General features: G+C 76.6%; 2 protein-coding genes across 3 annotated transcripts in view; both read right to left on the reverse strand.

Moving 5' to 3' along the window:
- LOC140411246 (kinesin light chain 1-like) overlaps positions 1 to 17,982 on the reverse strand; it is a 669,745-nt gene that overhangs the window by 237,765 nt on the left and 413,998 nt on the right. The gene's annotated exons all lie outside the window — the stretch shown is intronic.
- The window catches only part of polh (polymerase (DNA directed), eta), a 169,315-nt gene that overhangs the window by 12,805 nt on the left and 138,528 nt on the right, over positions 1 to 17,982 (reverse strand). The gene's annotated exons all lie outside the window — the stretch shown is intronic.

Consider the following 17,982-nt stretch of genomic DNA (forward strand, 5'->3'; position numbering starts at 1 on the left):
CAGGACGCGGGGCGCAGGGCGGGACGCGGGGCGCAGGGCGGGACACGATGTGCAGGGCGGGACACGGGGCGCAGGGCGGGACACGGGGCGCAGGGCGGGACACGATGTGCAGGGCGGGACACGGGGCGCAGGGCGGGACGCGGGGCGCAGGGCGGGACGCGGGGCGCAGGGCGGGACGCGGGGCGCAGGGCGGGACGCGGGGCGCAGGGCGGGACGCGGGGCGCAGGGCGGGACGCGGGGCGCAGGGCGGGGCGCAGGGCGGGACGCGGGGCGCAGGGCGGGACGCGGGGCTCAGGGCGGGACGCGGGGCTCAGGGCGGGACGCGGGGCTCAGGGCGGGACGCGGGGCGCAGGGCGGGATGCGGGGCGCAGGGCGGGACGCGGGGCGCAGGGCGGGACACGGGGCGCAGGGCGGGACACGGGGCGCAGGGCGGGACGCGGGGCGCAGGGCGGGACACGGGGCGCAGGGCGGGACACGATGTGCAGGGCGGGACGCTGGGCGCAGGGCGGGACGCGGGGTGCAGGGCGGGACACGGGGCGCAGGGCGGGACACGATGTGCAGGGCGGGACGCGGGGCGCAGGGCGGGACACGGGGCGCAGGGCGGGACACGGGGCGCAGGGCGGGACACGGGGCGCAGGGCGGGACACGGGGCGCAGGGCGGGACACGGGGCGCAGGGCGGGACACGGGGCTCAGGGCGGGACACGGGGCTCAGGGCGGGACACGATGTGCAGGGCGGGACACGGGGCGCAGGGCGGGACGCGGGGCGGGACACGGGGCTCAGGGCGGGACGCGGGGCGCAGGGCGGGACGCGGGGCGCAGGGCGGGGCGCAGGGCGGGACGCGGGGCGCAGGGCGGGACGCGGGGCGCAGGGCGGGACGCGGGGCTCAGGGCGGGACGCGGGGCTCAGGGCGGGACGCGGGGCTCAGGACGGGACGCGGGGCTCAGGGCGGGACGCGGGGCGCAGGGCGGGACGCGGGGCGCAGGGCGGGACACGGGGCGCAGGGCGGGACGCGGGGCGCAGGGCGGGACGCGGGGCGCAGGGCGGGACGCGGGGCGCAGGGCGGGACGCGGGGCGCAGGGCGGGACACGATGTGCAGGGCGGGACGCGGGGCGCAGGGCGGGACACGGGGCGCAGGGCGGGACGCGGGGCGCAGGGCGGGACGCGGGGTGCAGGGCGGGACGCGATGTGCAGGGCGGGACGCGGGGCGCAGGGCGGGACTCGGGGCGCAGGGCGGGACACGGGGCGCAGGGCGGGACACGGGGCGCAGGGCGGGACACGGGGCGCAGGGCGGGACACGGGGCGCAGGGCGGGACGCGGGGCGCAGGGCGGGACGCGGGGCGCAGGGCGGGACGCGGGGCGCAGGGCGGGACGCGGGGCGCAGGGCGGGACACGGGGCTCAGGGCGGGACGCGGGGCTCAGGGCGGGACGCGGGGCGCAGGGCGGGACGCGGGGCTCAGGGCAGGACGCGGGGCTCAGGGCGGGACGCGGGGCTCAGGGCGGGACGCGGGGTGCAGGGCGGGACGCGGGGCGGGACGCGGGGCGCAGGGCGGGACACGGGGCGCAGGGCGGGACACGGGGCGCAGGGCGGGACACAGGGCGCAGGGCGGGACACGGGGAGCAGGGCGGGACACGGGGCTCAGGGCGGGACACGGGGCGCAGGGCGGGACACGATGTGCAGGGCGGGACACGGGGCGCAGGGCGGGACACGGGGCGCAGGGCGGGACACGGGGCTCAGGGCGGGACACGGGGCGCAGGGCGGGACACGGGACGGGACGCGGGGCGCAGGGCGGGACGCGGGGCTCAGGGCGGGACGCGGGGCTCAGGGCGGGGCGCGGGGCGCGGGGCGCAGGGCGGGACGCGGGGCGCAGGGCGGGACACGGGGCTCAGGGCGGGACACGGGGCTCAGGGCGGGACACGGCTCGCAGGGCGGGACACGGGGCGCAGGGCGGGACACGGGGCGCAGGGCGGGACACGGGGCTCAGGGCGGGACGCGGGGCTCAGGGCGGGACGCGGGGCTCAGGGCGGGACGCGGGGCGCAGGGCGGGACGCGGGGCTCAGGGCGGGACGCGGGGCTCAGGGCGGGACGCGGGGCTCAGGGCGGGACGCGGGGCTCAGGGCGGGACACGGGGCTCAGGGCGGGACGCGGGGCTCAGGGCGGGACGCGGGGCTCAGGGCGGGACGCGGGGCTCAGGGCGGGACGCGGGGCGCAGGGCGGGACACGGGGCTCAGGGCGGGACGCGGGGCTCAGGGCGGGACGCGGGGCTCAGGGCGGGACGCGGGGCTCAGGGCGGGACGCGGGTCTCAGGGCGGGACGCGGGGCTCAGGGCGGGACGCGGGGCTCAGGGCGGGACGCGGGGCGCAGGGCGGGACGCGGGGCTCAGGGCGGGACGCGGGGCGCAGGGCGGGACGCGGGGCTCAGGGCGGGACGCGGGTCTCAGGGCGGGACGCGGGGCTCAGGGCGGGACGCGGGGCGCAGGGCGGGACGCGGGGCTCAGGGCGGGACGCGGGGCGCAGGGCGGGACACGGGGCGCAGGGCGGGACGCGGGGCTCAGGGCGGGACGCGGGGCTCAGGGCGGGACGCGGGGCGCAGGGCGGGACGCGGGGCTCAGGGCGGGACGCGGGGTGCAGGGCGGGACGCGGGGCTCAGGGCGGGACGCGGGGCTCAGGGCGGGACGCGGGGCTCAGGGCGGGACGCGGGGCTCAGGGCGGGACGCGGGGCTCAGGGCGGGACGCGGGGCTCAGGGCGGGACGCGGGGCTCAGGGCGGGACGCGGGGCTCAGGGCGGGACGCGGGGCTCAGGGCGGGACGCGGGGCTCAGGGCGGGACGCGGGGCTCAGGGCGGGACGCGGGGCTCAGGGCGGGACGCGGGGCTCAGGGCGGGACGCGGGGCTCAGGGCGGGACGCGGGGCTCAGGGCGGGACACGGGGCTCAGGGCGGGACGCGGGGCTCAGGGCGGGACGCGGGGCTCAGGGCGGGACGCGGGGCTCAGGGCGGGACGCGGGGCTCAGGGCGGGACGCGGGGCTCAGGGCGGGACACGGGGCGCAGGGCGGGACACGGGGCGCAGGGCGGGACACGGGGCGCAGGGCGGGACACGGGGCGCAGGGCGGGACACGGGGCGCAGGGCGGGACACGGGGCGCAGGGCGGGACACGGGGCGCAGGGCGGGACACGGGGCGCAGGGCGGGACACGGGGCTCAGGGCGGGACACGGGGCGCAGGGCGGGACACGATGTGCAGGGCGGGACGCGGGGCTCAGGGCGGGACACGGGGCTCAGGGCGGGACACGGGGCGCAGGGCGGGACGCGGGGCTCAGGGCGGGACGCGGGGCGCAGGGCGGGACACGATGTGCAGGGCGGGGCGCGGGGCGGGACACGGGGCGCAGGGCGGGACACGGGGCGCAGGGCGGGACACGGGGCGCAGGGCGGGACACGGGGCTCAGGGCGGGACGCGGGGCGCAGGGCGGGACGCGGGGCTCAGGGCGGGACACGGGGCGCAGGGCGGGACACAATGTGCAGGGCGGGACACGGGGCGCAGGGCGGGACACGGGGCGCAGGGCGGGACACGGGGCGCAGGGCGGGACACGATGTGCAGGGCGGGACGCGGGGCTCAGGGCGGGACACGGGGCGCAGAGCGGGGTGCGGGGCGGGACACGGGGCGCAGGGCGGGACGCGGGGCGCAGGGCGGGACGCGGGGCTCAGGGCAGGACACGGGGCGCAGGGCGGGACACGATGTGCAGGGCGGGACACGATGTGCAGGGCGGGACACGATGTGCAGGGCGGGACGCGGGGCGCAGGGCGGGACGCGGGGCTCAGGGCGGGACACGGGGCGCAGGGCGGGACACGGGGCGCAGGGCGGGACGCGGGGCGCAGGGCGGGACGCGGGGCTCAGGGCGGGACGCGGGGCTCAGGGCGGGACCCGGGGCGCAGGGCGGGACGCGGGGCGCAGGGCGGGACGCGGGGCTCAGGGCGGGACGCGGGGCTCAGGGCGGGACGCGGGGCTCAGGGCGGGACGCGGGGCTCAGGGCGGGACGCGGGTCTCAGGGCGGGACGCGGGGCTCAGGGCGGGACGCGGGGCTCAGGGCGGGACGCGGGGCGCAGGGCGGGACGCGGGGCTCAGGGCGGGACACGGGGCGCAGGGCGGGACGCGGGGCGCAGGGCGGGACGCGGGGCTCAGGGCGGGACGCGGGGCGCAGGGCGGGACGCGGGGCGCAGGGCGGGACGCGGGGCTCAGGGCGGGACACGGGGCGCAGGGCGGGACACGGGGCGCAGGGCGGGACGCGGGGCTCAGGGCGGGACACGGGGCTCAGGGCGGGACGCGGGGCGCAGGGCGGGACGCGGGGCTCAGGGCGGGACACGGGGTGCAGGGCGGGACGCGAGGCTCAGGGCGGGACACGGGGCTCAGGGCGGGACGCGGGGCTCAGGGCGGGACGCGGGGCTCAGGGCGGGACGCGGGGCTCAGGGCGGGACGCGGGGCTCAGGGCGGGACACGGGGCTCAGGGCGGGACGCGGGGCTCAGGGAGGGACGCGGGGCTCAGGGCGGGACACGGGGCGCAGGGCGGGACACGGGGCGCAGGGCGGGACACGGGGCGCAGGGCGGGACACGGGGCGCAGGGCGGGACACGGGGCGCAGGGCGGGACACGGGGCGCAGGGCGGGACACGGGGCGCAGGGCGGGACACGGGGCGCAGGGCGGGACACGGGGCGCAGGGCGGGACACGGGGCGCAGGGCGGGACACGATGTGCAGGGCGGGACGCGGGGCTCAGGGCGGGACACGGGGCGCAGGGCGGGACGCGGGGCTCAGGGCGGGACGCGGGGCGCAGGGCGGGACACGATGTGCAGGGCGGGACGCGGGGCTCAGGGCGGGACGCGGGGCGCAGGGCGGGGCGCGGGGCGGGACACGGGGCGCAGGGCGGGACACGGGGCGCAGGGCGGGACACGGGGCGCAGGGCGGGACACGGGGCTCAGGGCGGGACGCGGGGCGCAGGGCGGGACGCGGGGCTCAGGGCGGGACGCGGGGCGCAGGGCGGGACACGATGTGCAGGGCGGGACACGGGGCGCAGGGCGGGACACGGGGCGCAGGGCGGGACACGGGGCGCAGGGCGGGACACGATGTGCAGGGCGGGACGCGGGGCTCAGGGCGGGACACGGGGCGCAGAGCGGGACACGGGGCGCAGGGCGGGACGCGGGGCGCAGGGCGGGACGCGGGGCTCAGGGCGGGACACGGGGCGCAGGGCGGGACACGATGTGCAGGGCGGGACACGATGTGCAGGGCGGGACACGATGTGCAGGCCGGGGCGCGGGGCGCAGGGCGGGACGCGGGGCGCAGGGCGGGACACGGGGCGCAGGGCGGGACACGGGGCGCAGGGCGGGACACGATGTGCAGGCCGGGGCGCGGGGCGCAAGGCGGGACGCGGGGCGCAGGGCGGGACACGATGTGCAGGGCGGGACACGGGGCGCAGGGCGGGACACGGGGCGCAGGGCGGGACACGATGCGCAGGGCGGGACACGGGGTGCAGAGCGGGACACGGGGCGCAGGGCGGGACACGATGTGCAGGGCGGGACACGGGGCGCAGGGCGGGACACTGGGCGCAGGGCGGGACACGGGGCGCAGGGCGGGACACGGGGCGCAGGGCGGGACACGATGTGCAGGCCGGGGCGCGGGACGCGGGGCGCAGGGCGGGACACGGGGCGCAGGGCGGGACACGGGGCGCAGGGCGGGACACGATGGGCAGGGCGGGACACGGGGCGCAGGGCGGGACGCGGGGCGCAGGGCGGGACGCGGGGCGCAGGGCGGGACACGGGGCGCAGGGCGGGACACGGGGCGCAGGGCGGGACACGGGGCGCAGGGCGGGACACGATGTGCAGGGCGGGACACGGGGCGCAGGGCGGGACACGGGGCGCAGGGCGGGACACGGGGCGCAGGGCGGGACACGGGGCGCAGGGCGGGACGCGGGGCGCAGGGCGGGACACGATGTGCAGGGCGGGACGCGGGGCGCAGGGCGGGACACGATGTGCAGGCCGGGGCGCGGGGCGCAGGGCGGGACACGATGTGCAGGCCGGGGCGCAGGGCGCAGAGCGGGACACGGGGCGCAGGGCGGGACACGATGTGCAGGGCGGGACACGGGGCGCAGGGCGGGACACGGGGCGCAGGGCGGGACACGGGGCGCAGGGCGGGACACGGGGCGCAGGGCGGGACACGGGGCGCAGGGCGGGACACGATGTGCAGGCCGGGGCGCGGGGCGCAGGGCGGGACGCGGGGCGCAGGGCGGGACACGGGGCGCAGGGCGGGACACGGGGCGCAGGGCGGGACACGATGTGCAGGGCGGGACACGGGGCGCAGGGCGGGGCGCAGGGCGCAGGGCGGGACACGGGGCGCAGGGCGGGACACGGGGCGCAGGGCGGGACACGATGTGCAGGGCGGGACACGGGGCGCAGGGCGGGACACGGGGCGCAGGGCGGGACACGGGGCGCAGGGCGGGACACGGGGCGCAGGGCGGGATGCGGGGCGCAGGGCGGGACACGATGTGCAGGGCGGGACGCGGGGCGCAGGGCGGGACACGATGTGCAGGCCGGGGCGCGGGGCGCAGGGCGGGACACGATGTGCAGGCCGGGGCGCAGGGCGGGACACGATGTGCAGGCCGGGGCGCGGGGCGCAGGGCGGGACACGATGTGCAGGCCGGGGCGCGGGGCGCAGGGCGGGACACGGGGCGCAGGGCGGGACACGGGGCGCAGGGCGGGACACGGGGCTCAGGGCGGGACGCGGGGCTCAGGGCGGGACGCGGGGCGCAGGGCGGGACACGGGGCGCAGGGCGGGACACGATGTGCAGGGCGGGACGCGGGGCGCAGGGCGGGACACGGGGCTCAGGGCGGGACACGATGTGCAGGCCGGGACACGGGGCTCAGGGCGGGACGCGGGGCTCAGGGCGGGACGCGGGGCGCAGGGCGGGACACGATGTGCAGGCCGGGACACGATGTGCAGGCCGGGGCGCGGGGCGCAGGGCGGGACACGATGTGCAGGCCGGGGCGCAGGGCGGGACACGATGTGCAGGCCGGGGCGCGGGGCGCAGGGCGGGACACGAGGCTCAGGGCGGGACGCGGGGCTCAGGGCGGGACGCGGGGCGCAGGGCGGGACGCGGGGCTCAGGGCGGGACACGAGGCTCAGGGCGGGACACGGGGCTCAGGGCGGGACACGGGGCTCAGGGCGGGACACGGGGCTCAGGGCGGGACGCGGGGCGCAGGGCGGGACGCGGGGCTCAGGGCGGGACACGAGGCGCAGGGCGGGACACGGGGCGCAGGGCGGAACACGGGGCGCAGGGCGGGACACGGGGTGCAGGGCGGGACGCGGGGCGCAGGGCGGGACGCGGGGCTCAGGGCGGGACGCGGGGCGCAGGGCGGAACACGGGGCGCAGGGCGGGACGCGGGGCGCGGGGCGGGACGCGGGGCGCAGGGCGGGACACGGGGCGCAGGGCGGGACACGATGTGCAGGGCGGGACACGGGGCGCAGGGCGGGACACGGGGCGCAGGGCGGGACACGGGGCGCAGGGCGGGACGCGGGGCGCAGGGCGGGACGCGGGGCGCCGGGCGGGACGCGGGGCGGGGCGCGGGGCGCAGGGCGGGACGCGGGGCGCAGGGCGGGACGCGGGGCTCAGTGCGGGACGCGGGGCGCAGGGCGGGACGCGGGGCGCAGGGCGGGACGCGGGGCGCAGGGCGGGACGCGGGGCGCAGGGCGGGACGCGGGGCTCAGGGCGGGACACGATGTGCAGGGCGGGACGCGGGGCGCAGGGCGGGACACGATGTGCAGGGCGGGACGCGGGGCGCAGGGCGGGGCTCAGGGCGGGACACGGGGCGCAGGGCGGGACACGGGGCGCAGGGCGGGACACGGGGCGCAGGGCGGGACACGATGTGCAGGGCGGGACACGGGGCGCAGGGCGGGACACGGGGCGCAGGGCGGGACACGGGGCGCAGGGCGGGACACGGGGCGCCGGGCGGGACGCGGGGCGCAGGGCGGGACACGGGGCGCAGGGCGGGACACGGGGCTCAGGGCGGGACGCAGGGCGGGACACGGGGCGCAGGGCGGGACGCAGGGCGGGACACGGGGCGCAGGGCGGGACACGGGGCGCAGGGCGGGACATGGGGCGCAGGGCGGGGCGCGGGGCGCATGGCGGGACGCGGGGCGCAGGGCGGGACACGGGGCGCAGGGCGGGACACGATGTGCAGGCCGGGGCGCGGGGCGCAGGGCGGGACGCGGGGCGCAGGGCGGGACGCGGGGCTCAGGGCGGGACGCGGGGCTCAGTGCGGGACGCGGGGCGCAGGGCGGGACGCGGGGCTCAGTGCGGGACGCGGGGCGCAGGGCGGGACGCGGGGCGCAGGGCGGGACGCGGGGCGCAGGGCGGGGCGCAGGGCGCAGGGCGGGGCGCAGGGCGGGACGCGGGGCGGGACACGATGTGCAGGGCGGGACGCGGGGCGCAGGGCGGGACACGATGTGCAGGGCGGGACGCGGGGCGCAGGGCGGGGCTCAGGGCGGGACACGGGGCGCAGGGCGGGACACGGGGCGCAGGGCGGGACACGATGTGCAGGGCGGGACACGGGGCGCAGGGCGGGACACGGGGCGCAGGGCGGGACACGGGGCGCAGGGCGGGACGCGGGGCGCCGGGCGGGACGCGGGGCGCAGGGCGGGACACGGGGCGCAGGGCGGGACACGGGGCGCAGGGCGGGCGCAGGGCGGGACACGGGGCGCAGGGCGGGACGCAGGGCGGGACACGGGGCGCAGGGCGGGACACGGGGCGCAGGGCGGGACACGGGGCGCAGGGCGGGACGCGGGGCGCAGGGCGGGACGCGGGGCGCAGGGCGGGACACGGGGCGCAGGGCGGGACACGATGTGCAGGCCGGGGCGCGGGGCGCAGGGCGGGACACGGGGCGCAGGGCTGGACGCGGGGCTCAGGGCGGGACGCGGGGCTCAGTGCGGGACGCGGGGCGCAGGGCGGGACGCGGGGCGCAGGGCGGGACGCGGGGCGCAGGGCGGGACACGGGGCGCAGGGCGGGACGCGGGGCGCAGGGCGGGACGCGGGGCGCAGGGCGGGACACGATGTGCAGGCCGGGGCGCGGGGCGCAGGGCGGGACGCGGGGCTCAGGGCGGGACACGGGGCGCAGGGCGGGACACGGGGCGCAGGGCGGGACGCGGGGCGCAGGGCGGGACGCGGGGCTCAGGGCGGGACGCGGGGCTCAGGGCGGGACATGATGTGCAGGGCGGGACACGATGTGCAGGGCGGGACACGGGGCGCGGGGCGGGACACGATGTGCAGGGCGGGACACGGGGCGCGGGGCGGGACACGATGTGCAGGGCGGGACACGGGGCGCGGGGCGGGACACGATGTGCAGGGCGGGACGCGGGGCTCAGGGCGGGACGCGGGGCTCAGGGCGGGACACGATGTGCAGGGCGGGACACGGGGCGCAGGGCGGGACACGGGGCTCAGGGCGGGACACGATGTGCAGGGCGGGACACGGGGCGCGGGGCGGGACACGATGTGCGGGGCGGGACACGGGGCGCGGGGCGGGACACGGGGCGCGGGGCGGGACACGATGTGCAGGGCGGGACGCGGGGCGCAGGGCGGGACACGATGTGCAGGGCGGGACGCGGGGCGCAGGGCGGGGCTCAGGGCGGGACACGGGGCGCAGGGCGGGACACGGGGCGCAGGGCGGGACACGGGGCGCAGGGCGGGACACGGGGCGCAGGGCGGGACACGATGTGCAGGGCGGGACACGGGGCGCAGGGCGGGACACGGGGCGCAGGGCGGGACGCGGGGCGCAGGGCGGGACACGGGGCGCGGGACACGATGTGCAGGGCGGGACACGGGGCGCAGGGCGGGACACGGGGCGCAGGGCGGGACACGATGTGCAGGCCGGGGCGCGGGGCGCAGGGCGGGACGCGGGGCGCAGGGCGGGACGCGGGGCGCAGGGCGGGACGCAGGGCGGGACGCGGGGCGCAGGGCGGGACGCGGGGCGCAGGGCGGGACACGATGTGCAGGCCGGGGCGCGGGGCGCAGGGCGGGACGCGGGGCGCAGGGCGGGACACGGGGCGCAGGGCGGGACACGGGGCGCAGGGCGGGACACGGGGCTCATGGCGGGACGCGGGGTGCAGGGCGGGACGCGGGGCGCAGGGCGGGACACGGGGCGCAGGGCGGGACACGGGGCTCAGGGCGGGACACGGGGCGCAGGTCGGGACACGGGGCGCAGGGCGGGACACGGGGCTCAAGGCGGGACACGGGGTGCAGGGCGGGACACGGGGTGCAGGGCGGGACACGGGGCGCAGGGCGAGACGCGGGACACGGGGCGCAGGGCGGGACACGGGGCGCAGGGCGGGACGCGGGGCGCCGGGCGGGACGCGGGGCGCAGGGCGGGACACGGGGCGCAGGGCGGGACACGGGGCTCAGGGCGGGACACGGGGCGCAGGGCGGGACGCAGGGCGGGACACGGGGCGCAGGGCGGGACACGGGGCGCAGGGCGGGACGCGGGGCGCAGGGCGGGACGCGGGGCGCAGGGCGGGACGCGGGGCGCTGGGCGGGACACGGGGCGCAGGGCGGGACACGATGTGCAGGCCGGGGCGCGGGGCGCAGGGCGGGACACGGGGCGCAGGGCGGGACGCGGGGCTCAGGGCGGGACGCGGGGCTCAGTGCGGGACGCGGGGCGCAGGGCGGGACGCGGGGCGCAGGGCGGGACGCGGGGCGCAGGGCGGGACGCGGGGCTCAGTGCGGGACGCGGGGCGCAGGGCGGGACGCGGGGCGCAGGGCGGGGCGCAGGGCGGGACGCGGGGCGCAGGGCGGGACGCGGGGCGCAGGGCGGGACGCGGGGCGCAGGGCGGGGCGCAGGGCGGGACGCGGGGCGCGGGGCGCAGGGCGGGACACGGGGCGCAGGGCGGGACACGGGGCGCAGGGCGGGACACGGGGCGCAGGGCGGGACACGATGTGCAGGCCGGGGCGCGGGGCGCAGGGCGGGACGCGGGGCTCAGGGCGGGACACGGGGCGCAGGGCGGGACACGGGGCGCAGGGCGGGACGCGGGGCGCAGGGCGGGACACGGGGCGCAGGGCGGGACGCGGGGCGCAGGGCGGGACACGATGTGCAGGCCGGGGCGCGGGGCGCAGGGCGGGACGCGGGGCTCAGGGCGGGACGCGGGGCTCAGGGCGGGACGCGGGGCTCAGGGCGGGACATGATGTGCAGGGCGGGACACGATGTGCAGGGCGGGACACGGGGCGCGGGGCGGGACACGATGTGCAGGGCGGGACACGGGGCGCGGGGCGGGACACGATGTGCAGGGCGGGACACGGGGCGCGGGGCGGGACACGATGTGCAGGGCGGGACGCGGGGCTCAGGGCGGGACGCGGGGCTCAGGGCGGGACACGATGTGCAGGGCGGGACACGGGGCGCAGGGCGGGACACGGGGCTCAGGGCGGGACACGATGTGCAGGGCGGGACACGGGGCGCGGGGCGGGACACGATGTGCGGGGCGGGACACGGGGCGCGGGGCGGGACACGGGGCGCGGGGCGGGACACGATGTGCAGGGCGGGACGCGGGGCGCAGGGCGGGACACGATGTGCAGGGCGGGACGCGGGGCGCAGGGCGGGGCTCAGGGCGGGACACGGGGCGCAGGGCGGGACACGGGGCGCAGGGCGGGACACGGGGCGCAGGGCGGGACACGGGGCGCAGGGCGGGACACGATGTGCAGGGCGGGACACGGGGCGCAGGGCGGGACACGGGGCGCAGGGCGGGACGCGGGGCGCAGGGCGGGACACGGGGCGCGGGACACGATGTGCAGGGCGGGACACGGGGCGCAGGGCGGGACACGGGGCGCAGGGCGGGACACGATGTGCAGGCCGGGGCGCGGGGCGCAGGGCGGGACGCGGGGCGCAGGGCGGGACGCGGGGCGCAGGGCGGGACGCAGGGCGGGACGCGGGGCGCAGGGCGGGACACGGGGCGCAGGGCGGGACACGATGTGCAGGCCGGGGCGCGGGGCGCAGGGCGGGACGCGGGGCGCAGGGCGGGACGCGGGGCGCAGGGCGGGACGCGGGGCGCAGGGCGGGACGCGGGGTGCAGGGCGGGACGCGGGGCGCAGGGCGGGACACGGGGCGCAGGGCGGGACACGGGGCTCAGGGCGGGACACGGGGCGCAGGTCGGGACACGGGGCGCAGGGCGGGACACGGGGTGCAGGGCGGGACACGGGGTGCAGGGCGGGACACGGGGCGCAGGGCGGGACACGGGGCGCAGGGCGGGACACGGGGCGAGACGCGGGACACGGGGCGCAGGGCGGGACGCGGGGCGCAGGGCGGGACGCGGGGCGCAGGGCGGGACACGGGGCTCAGGGCGGGACACGGGGTGCAGGGCGGGACACGGGGTGCAGGGCGGGACACGGGGCGCAGGGCGGGACACGGGGTGCAGGGCGGGACACGGGGTGCAGGGCGGGACACGGGGTGCAGGGCGGGACACGGGGTGCAGGGCGGGACGCGGGGCGCAGGGCAGGACGCGGGGCGCAGGGCGGGACACGGGGCGCAGGGCGGGACACGGGGTGCAGGGCGGGACACGGGGCGCAGGGCGAGACGCGGGACACGGGGCGCAGGGCGGGACGCGGGGCGCAGGGCGGGACGCGGGGCGGGACGCGGGGCGCAGGGCGGGACGCGGGGCTCAGGGCGGGACGCGGGGCTCAGGGCGGGACACGATGTGCAGGGCGGGACGCGGGGCTCAGGGCGGGACACGATGTGCAGGGCGGGACGCGGGGCTCAGGGCGGGACACGATGTGCAGGGCGGGACGCGGGGCTCAGGGCGGGACGCGGGGCTCAGGGCGGGACGCGGGGCTCAGGGCGGGACGCGGGGCGCAGGGCGGGACGCGGGGCTCAGGGCGGGACGCGGGGCTCAGGGCGGGACGCGGGGCTCAGGGCGGGACGCGGGGCTCAGGGCGGGACGCGGGGCGCAGGGCGGGACGCGGGGCGCAGGGCGGGACGCGGGGCGCAGGGCGGAACACGGGCCGCAGGGCGGGACACGGGGCGCAGGGCGGGACACGGGGCGCAGGGCGGGACACGGGGCTCAGGGCGGGACGCGGGGCGCAGGGCGGGACGCGGGGCGCAGGGCGGGACGCGGGGCGCAGGGCGCAGGGCGGGACGCGGGGCGGGACGCGGGGCGCAGGGCGGGACGCGGGGCGCAGGGCGGGACGCGGGGCGCAGGGCGGGACGCGGGGCGCAGGGCGGGACACGGGGCGCAGGGCGGGACACGGGGCGCAGGGCGGGACACGGGGCGCAGGGCGGGACACGGGGCGCAGGGCGGGACACGGGGCGCAGGGCGGGACGTGGGGCGCAGGGCGGGACGCGATGTGCAGGGCGGGACGCGGGGCGCAGGGCGGGGCGCGGGGCTCAGGGCGGGACACGGGGCGCAGGGCGGGACACGGGGCGCAGGGCGGGACACGGGGCGCAGGGCGGGACACGGGGCGCATGGCGGGACACGGGGCGCAGGGCCGGACACGGGGCGCAGGGCGGGACACGGGGCGCAGGGCGGGACACGGGGCGCAGGGCGGGACACGGGGCGCAGGGCGGGACACGGGGCGCAGGGCGGGACACGGGGCGCAGGGCGGGACGCGGGGCGCAGGGCGGGACACGGGGCGCGGGACACGATGTGCAGGGCGGGACACGGGGCGCAGGGCGGGACACGGGGCGCAGGGCGGGACACGATGTGCAGGCCGGGGCGCGGGGCGCAGGGCGGGACGCGGGGCGCAGGGCGGGACGCGGGGCGCAGGGCGGGACGCGGGGCGCAGGGCGGGACGCGGGGCTCAGTGCGGGACGCGGGGCGCAGGGCGGGACACGATGTGCAGGCCGGGGCGCGGGGCGCAGGGCGGGACACGATGTGCAGGCCGGGGCGCGGGGCGCAGGGCGGGACACGGGGCGCAGGGCGGGACACGGGGCGCAGGGCGGGACGCGGGGCACAGGGCGGGACACGGGGCGCAGGGCGGGACACGATGTGCAGGCCGGGACGCGGGGCGCGGGGCGCAGGGCGGGACGCGGGGCTCAGGGCGGGACGCGGGGCGCAGGGCGGGACGCGGGGCGCAGGGCGGGACGCGGGGCGCAGGGCGGGACGCGGGGCTCAGTGCGGGGCGCAGGGCGGGACACGGGGCTCAGGGCGGGACACGGGGCGCAGGGCGGGACGCGGAGCTCAGGGCGGGACACGGGGCTCAGGGCGGGACACGGGGCTCAGGGCGGGACGCGGGGCTCAGGGCGGGACGCGGGGCTCAGGGCGGGACACGGGGCTCAGGGCGGGACACGGGGCTCAGGGCGGGACGCGGGGCGCAGGGCGGGACGCGGGGCTCAGGGCGGGACACGGGGCTCAGGGCGGGACACGGGGCTCAGGGCGGGACACGGGGCTCAGGGCGGGACGCGGGGCTCAGGGCGGGACGCGGGGCGGAGCGCAGGCCGGGGTGCAGGGCGGGACACGGGGCGCGACGCGGGGCGGGGCGGGACACGGGGCGCAGGGCAGGACACAGGGCGCAGGGTGGGACGCGGGACACGGGGCGCAGGGTGGGACGCGGGACACAGGGCGCAGGGTGGGACGCGGGACACGGGGCGCAGGGTGGGACGCGGGACACAGGGCGCAGGGTGGGACGCGGGACACGGGGCGCAGGGTGGGACGCGGGACACAGGGTGGGACGCGGGGCGAGACGCGCGGGCTGTGGGCCGGGACACAGGGCGGGATGTTTGGAAGGAGCATTGCCAGGAAAGATGGTAATATGTGGAATTAGTGGTGAGATCAGTAATGTGTCACTCTGCCAGGTAAGGCTAGAGAGTCCTGTGAAAAGTGGTGATCGGAGTAACAGAAAGATTCCCTTTCAGGGGTCCAGTTTCTCCTGGGTGGCGATACAGCTGGATCACAGGGAGTGCAGCCTACTGTGGTTGAAAAGCCAATGGAAAGTCAAAACAACTGGGGCGTTGCAAGCTGCATATCCTGGTGTACCCTGACACTGGTGATAAGATCACAAAGTCACAAGTTGGGACAGGATGAAGAGAAGTTGAGGAGTGCCGATAGGGAGGCTGATGTTCCGTTGTCAGGATCCAAGTTGGTTCAGATTTTGGGGAAAGAACAAGAGCAGGTGGTGGAAGCAGCTTACATCTTTACTTCAAGAATGTTTTTTTAAAACCTAAGTGCCCAATTATTTTTTTTCCAATTAAGGGGCAATTTAACGCGGCCAATCCACCTCCCCTGCACATCTCTGCGTTGTGGGGGTGAGACCCACGCAGACACGGGGAGAATGTGCAAACTCCACACGGACAGTGACCCAGTGGCGGGACCGAACCTGGGTCTTTGGCGCCGTGACATAGCAGTGCTAACCACTGTGCAGTTTCCATACCAGGCTGTGATGCAGCCGGATAGGACGCTCTCTATCGCACATCTGTAGAAGTTTGTGAGAGTCGATGCAGACATGCCGAATTTCTTTAGCTTCCGTAGGAAGTAGAGAAGTTGTTGAGTGTGCTTGACTGTTGCATCAACGTGCCCTCATAGCTATGAGGGCAGGAATGACGGAGGCTGAGGGCCGACATGATAGAGGTCTACAAAATTATGAGGGGCATAGACAGGGTGGATAGTCAGAGGCTTTTCCCCAGGGTAGAGGGGTCAATTACTAGGGGGCATAGGTTTAAGGTGCAAGGGGCAAGGTTTATGTGAATGGGCTAGGGTCTGGCAGATGGAATACAATGTTGACAAATGTGAGGTTATCCATTTTGGTCGGAATAACAGCAAAAGGGATTATTATTTAAATGATAAAATATTAAAACATGCCGCTGTGCAGAGAGACCTGGGTGTGCTAGTGCATGAGTCGCAAAAAGTTGATTTACAGGTGCACCTGAATCTGTCTATATCTATGTTTCTGGAACCTACCTCTTCATTCACCTGAGGAAGGAGCAGCGCTCCGAAAGCTAGTGTTTGAAACAAACCTGTTAGACTTTAACCTGGTGTTGTAAGACTTCGTACTGTGCTCACCCCAGACCAACGCCGGCATCTCCACATCATAAATGAGGAGTTAATTGAATGTTTTCAGGATAGTTTCTTAGAAAAGCATGTTCTGGAATCAACCAGAGAGCAGGCTCTACGACCTGGTATTGTGCAATGAGCTAGAATTCATTCGTGAAGGCACCTCTCGGTAGCAGTGATCATAATATGCTTGAATTTTACATTCAGTTTGGGGGAGAGAAGAGTGGATCTGAGATTATGTTGCTAAATAATGCCAATTATGAGGAATTAAATCAGAACTACCAGAATGAATTGGCAAATAACGTTTGGGTTAGATCAAACAGTGGCAGACATTTACAGACATATTTCAGAATACACAGAAACGATACACTCCAATGAGTGAGGAAAAGTCCAAGGGATGGACCCGACCTCTGTTAAGCATAATCCTCCGCCATTTTCGCCAACTCCAGTGTAATGCCACCACCAAACACATCTTCCCTTCACTCCCTCTGTCAGCATTCCGCAGAGACCGTTCCCTCCGAGACAATCTAGTCCACTCCTCCACCATACCCAGTACCTCTCCCATCACCCATGGCACCTTCCCATGCAACCGCAGAAGGTGTAACACCTGCCCCTTTACCTCTTCCATGCTTAACATCCCAGCCCCAAAACACTCATTCCAGGTTAAGCAGCGTTTCACTTGCATCTCTTCCCATTTGGTCTACTGCATTCTCTGCTCCCAATGTGGTCTCCTCTATATCGGAGAGACCAAACGCAGACAGGGTGATCGCTTTGCTGAGCACCTTCGGTCTGTGCGCATTCAGGACCCTGACCTTCCCGTTGCTTGCTATTTTAACACAAGACCCTGTCCACATGTCTGTCCTTGGCCTGCTGCAATGTTCCGGTGAAGCTCAACACAAACTGGAGGAACAACATCTCATCTTCCGGTTAGGCACGCTACAGCCTTCCGGCCTGAACATCGAATTCAACAACTTCAGATGATCAGCTCTACCTCGACCCATTTGTTTTCATCCCATTTTAACCGTCTTTTACCATTTCTTTCTTTCTTAATATATATTTAAACCCCCCCCACTCCAATCTTATCCATCTTTCCTGCACCTTTCTCCTCTTTGCTTCCCCCGTCCCCTCCCCTACATCTACAGTTAATCCTCTGATGTTAGTTTCCCTGCTGTTTGACCTTTCACATCTGTTGTTCTCTCTGGGGACTGACATTAACACTCTGTTCCCTTGGTTTCTGTGGCCATTAGCACTCTGTTCCCTTGGTTTCTGTGGCCATTAGCACCCGGTTTCCCTGGGTTTCTGTGGCTGTGACTCATCTTTCATTCTCACTCCACAGTATAAATATTCCCCACTTTCTCTGTCTGTGAGCTTTGACAAAGGGTCATCGGACTCGAAACGTTCGCTCTGTTCTCTCCCCACAGATGCTGCCAGACCTGCTGAGATTTTCCAGCATTTTCTCTTTTGACAGACCCACCCGTGTTTTTTTAAAATAAATGTATAGCGTATACAATATGGTTTTCCAATTAAGGGGCAATTTAACGTGGCCAATCCTCCTACCCGGCACATCATTGGGTTGTGCAGGCCCGTGCAGACACAGGGAGAATGTGCAAACTCCACACGGACAGCGATCCGGGGCCGGGACTGAACTTGGGTCCTCGGTGCCGAGAGGCAGCAGTGCTAACCATTGCGCCACCCTCCACCATCCGTGGTGAACTGGAAAGATTAAAGATAGTCTCAAATTTTAAGAAAAAGCATAACATTGTGCTAAGACAAGTCAGGGGATTAGACAAAGTAAAGGAACAGTAAATAATGGCAAAAAGAAAAGGGAAAAAAGATAGAGTGTGAGAAAAAGCTGTCTGGAAATATAAAGACAGATCGTAAGTATTTAAAACAGAAAAAAGTTTTATAATGAACCCAGACCAGAGTGTCCTGCTGGCTGTTTCTAAAACTACAGACTTTTGGTTTTGAACACACCGTGCGTTCTG

This window comes from Scyliorhinus torazame, chromosome 4, assembly GCF_047496885.1.
Source record: "Scyliorhinus torazame isolate Kashiwa2021f chromosome 4, sScyTor2.1, whole genome shotgun sequence".
Lineage (NCBI taxonomy): Eukaryota > Metazoa > Chordata > Chondrichthyes > Carcharhiniformes > Scyliorhinidae > Scyliorhinus > Scyliorhinus torazame.